The 4660-nt window shown below is 41.1% G+C and overlaps 1 pseudogene; it reads right to left on the bottom strand.

The window, feature by feature from the left end:
- Positions 1-477: 477 nt before the first annotated feature.
- On the bottom strand, positions 478-1638 carry LOC129085649 (plasminogen activator inhibitor 1 RNA-binding protein-like; annotated as a pseudogene).
- Between the last annotated feature and the right edge of the window lie 3022 nt (positions 1639-4660).

The raw sequence follows: 4660 nt of genomic DNA, 5'->3' as shown, positions 1-4660 counted from the left end.
AATTCATAATCAATATATGTAAAAGGAAATTTATTATCTTTTTGCACAACTTAGTTTTTCTCTCTCTTGGATTTACCTTGCATTTATTTAGTTATTTTAGTATGTTTCTCTTCACTTTGTTTTTTTTAACTGGTACACATGTTCACACCTATATTTCAAGTTTGGAAACGCATATTTGCAAGCAGCAATAAAAAAAAATTCATGAAGAGTGCATAAGCTCTGAAAATTATGAAAACATCCCTGGTACCAATGCATTTCTAAATACAAAACTGACTACCATATTGTTACTTCTGTGTAATGAAAGAAGTTCATTTAGAAAACATGAAATTCAATCTATAGGTGTGAATGGTATAAATGACAGTCTTTTTATTTTTTTTTTAACTTCTTAGTTGGCTGGGATCCTGAAGCATGCAAGACCTCGGAGAAGAAGGGTCCACAAAGGACCCCGGGGAGCCAGGGTTGCCTTATGGCATCCAATTAAGCTGGAGCTGGGAGTGCCTCTGGGTCATCTACATCAGGAGCAGAAGTGCTTGGCTTCTCAGTCCTGCTGCCATGATGGGGCATCCACCACGCCCAAGGCCACTTCATCCTCCCCTGCCACCACTCCTGGGTGGCCAACGTCTCCAAAATTGATCTCCAGCTGAGACATTATATCATTTGCTCGCTTCCTGAAATGATGGTCTATAACCGAATCTTCAGCATGAACCTCTTCATTCTTTGACTTATGAAGAACAAATCCCTTCTTCCACTGCCCATCAACACCTTCATTTGGTTTTCTGATATTAAATTCTACTTTTACCAGTCCTTATTTTGAATAGCTGTCCACTCACCTAAAGCCATTTCTTTTGGACCCTCTTCCTTTACTTCTTCAACTTCGTTTTTATTTTCAGTGTCTGCAACTGGATGTTCTTCACTTTCAGGTGTTTCCTCAGTCCTCCAAGTCAGTTAATTTATTTTTGACAGCACCCCAGTTGTGAGAGCCACTCCCTCCATGTTTGTCCTCATGCTTCAGGCCACTATAATGTGAAAAAGAAAATCTATCACTTCCACTATGCCTATCAAATTCTCATTTGCCACAAGAATCAAATCCATCTCCTCGGCCCATTCCACTTCCACGTGTCCTCGACCGCTTCCAAGACCACCACAGCCTTGGATACGCTGATCAATAATCAGTCTCTCAACCAAAAATTGTCCTCCTTCACCCTTTTCTTCAAGTGGCTTTTCAAATCGCTGTTCATGGGGTGGTTGCCTTTCTGGTCTCCTATCAATTATTTTCCCTTCACCCTAAAGTTGTTGATCAGGTCTTCTTCCAACACATCTTACTCCTTCTTTCTTAAGCACCACTGGCAGCTGTGTCTCCTCTTTCTTGTCAGCCATGACAACATTGGACGGCAGTGGATTTTTGTGATCTTTCTGGGACTCTTCACAAAGCCATTTGCCTGTTGCATTGGAGTTGGTCTGGGCTGCGGCCTGAGCTGTGCTCTTGGCCCCAGGGCTGCCAACACCGCCCCCGTCAGCTTCTTTTTTCTTGTTTTCTGCTGCCTTCAACATCTCAAAGGGGTCTGACTCGTTGTCAAAGAGCTGATCAAATCCATTGGTGACCACACAGCCAAAGCCTTCCTATAAATGCCCAGGCATGATGGTGGCTCGGCAGCGCCTTCCCCCATGGATTGCAGCCAGCCTCTCCAAGCCAAGGGTGCCTGCTTCAGCTCTTCCCACAAGGTCTGTTTCCCTTGACTTTAAACCCCTTCTTTAAACTTCTCTCCAGCTATACCTACCGATCCAAATATATGTCTGTAGCAATATCTCTCTCTATGTATATTTATCTCTATAGCTCTTTATCACTTGCCCTATGTAGATGCCTAATGAATGTTTGATGGCTTATCTTGACTCACTCTTCTGGCCCTTTATTTAAATGAGGTTAAGTGAGAAGCAGTGCTTTGAGCTAAAGAGCTTTTCAATTGCATAAGAAGGAACTGGCCCACTGTATTCTTCAGGGAAGATTATAGGGCTTTAGACCAAAAAAAAAAGTTAAAAATTAAAAAATTAGATTATAAGTATATAAATATACAATATTTAAAAATTGATTTTATAAAAGAAATTATTAGGCCATTACAACATCATATCAGCTTAACTAGAGTATCTAAAATAGCTCAAGATTAGATCAAGTCACTCAGCTCTGAGATTAGAAAAATTTTGTGCACTCTTGGAGGGAACATGAGTTAAATAATCTTTTTCAGAATAGTCTTGGAGAAGGCAAGTTTTTATTATTTCCAAGAGATTTTAGGTGTAGTCCTTGAAACACAAGGATAGATGAGGAGGTTGTCCTTTAAGTTCAAGAGTTATAAACTCATGTTGTCATAAGCACGTGGGGGCAGGACGCTGGGACTCATCATTCCCAGTGGAGGCTGCTCAGATGGAGGAAAACCCTCCAAACGTGCCAGGCCAAAGGGCGGTTAGACGGCTAATGTGGTTCACTGCCTCCAAAACTCCCCAGTGAACCTCGCCTTGCCTGCAATCATCTGTTGTTGCGCTTTAGATTCACCAGTGCTTTTCTGCCCAAACAGCGCAACTGTGGAAAGGCAAGTGTCTTGGAATCTGCCATTTCAACTCTGAGATGTCTCCCTGGGGTCTCCGATCTGGTCTATGTTTGGACTGGACCTTAAAATGCTAAAGGTGGTGTTTTTTTCCTCCACTAGACACTTGTAAAGGGGGCTGTGAAGTTTATAGTGCAATTCATATCATGGCAAGAATATTTTAAAACAGTGGTTTACAGTGTTTAAGCAAACTAATTAGTCAACAGGGATTTCTACGGATGGTCCTTGGGATATAAAGTTAAAAACAGCTGGTGGCATGTTTGTGTTTGTGTTTTGCAATGCTTTGTTTTTCTTGGGCCATATTATCACAGATTTCACTGCATTTTCAAGCAATGCACGTAACAAATGACTTCTCCAAGAATCACCAAAAGGCTTAGCTGGATTCCTCTCTCCTTGTTTTGCACTCAGTAATATGTTGCTTACATTTAAAACCCTTCTGGAGAAAACTTTTCATCTAGCTGAATAGAGAGGAGCAGTTTTTGATGAAGAATTGGGTTGTTGAAGTGATTGTAATTCTTCCAAAAATCTTGGCACCCCGAGTCCATTTATAAATGTATACATTTAGCTGGGTCACTTTGGCTCACTCTAGTTATGAGGATAGTTTTAGTTGAATTTTAAGTCCCATACATGAGTATTCACCCACCTCAATGTTTTTTAATTAAACCAGCATTTATATCTACATGGTCTCTAGTTAGCTCCTATAATATTACATTTAGTGGGAGAAATTAGAAACAACAAAGCTTTCCATGTGACATCAAGATTCTAGTCCTCTGGCAGTGTTTCTAAAAGCAGTCCTACCTGACAGTAACAATGCCAGATGGTTAAGTGAAAAGGCTGATGGACTTACAGATCGTTTGATTTCAGTTAGCACAGAGTGCATTTCTCTGCTTCTTTGAGAACTCATGCTGTCTGTAACCAGACATAATTAAAAGATTAAAGAGACATTTAGAAATGTGAAGCTGGTCACTTTTTAATCAGGGAGATTGATTTTCCAATCCCAATGTGAAGGTGGAATTTTAAATAATTTATAGGATAGAAATCAGTGGCTTGTCACATCTTGGCTAAAAGAATAAAAGCTATGGGGAAAGACGGACTTCATTTTTTTTCTTCTTTCTCTAAGTGCCTTATGGAGAGAAGCATAAAAGGGAGTGAGCCATGATTGGGTTGTTATGGATGAGATGGTTTCCAGCCTCTGTATCTCTGCTGGAAGAATGAAGATTAGTTCAATTCCCTCCCACCCTCCTTCCTTTCCTCCCTCTGGCTGGAGGTCTGGACATATTCTCTTCACTACTCAGCAACATTTCTCTTTTATCCTACAGATACCAGTCAGGTTCCAATCAGGTTAAAACCAGAGCCTCCTGAACAGGGATCGTGACTGCAGTACAGCGAAGCTTCCATCAGCCAAGGGGGTGCATTCCAGGGACACATATTATCAGAACTTCGTAATTAGAGTCAGAATAGAGGAGGGGCTAAAACAAGGTTCCATGGTGCTCCATCCGGGTACTTCTGGTACTAAAAGAGTCTTCCACTATTAATGTAGGTTCCAGTAGATATGTGCAAAGAGATATAAAATAAGTGTAGAAGCCTCGGTGCTGGAGGGAAGAATTGATTGAATGATTGATCAATTGGTTGATTGATGATGGTCAGAAACCAAAGGAAAGCTTGCAGAGGGAGGACTGCCAGCAGAGCAGAAGCTATTCTTTTAAGAATATGGTTGCGTTGGGTTCAGGAAAGATTGAAAAAAAAAACCTTCTACTCCCAGGTTGGCTAAGTTGGCAGGCTGTTCTTAAGTCAGGAGGAGGTGGCAGGTAAAAAAGGGTCGCAGTGCTGGGTCCCTTATGAGCATTTCCTATTAAAACCCTTCTCCTCTTTCCCAAATGAGCTTTTAAGACCAAATCAGACTTTTTACACTTAGTGAAATTTCCGGTTTCAGTTTGTTTTCACCCAAGCTCTCTCTACTGCTTTTAAAGTCTGGAGTGGCTTTGCCAAAGTGGAGGGTGGAAGGAGGAATCCTTTTATCCACAAATACACTATGAAATCATACTTTCCTGGGGATGAGTTGC

Source organism: Pteronotus mesoamericanus, unplaced genomic scaffold (assembly GCF_021234165.1).
Source record: "Pteronotus mesoamericanus isolate MK-2021 breed Mesoamerican mustached bat unplaced genomic scaffold, CSHL_Meso_final scaffold_31, whole genome shotgun sequence".
NCBI classification, from domain to species: domain Eukaryota; kingdom Metazoa; phylum Chordata; class Mammalia; order Chiroptera; family Mormoopidae; genus Pteronotus; species Pteronotus mesoamericanus.
This window is presented reverse-complemented; position numbering and strand designations above follow the sequence as displayed.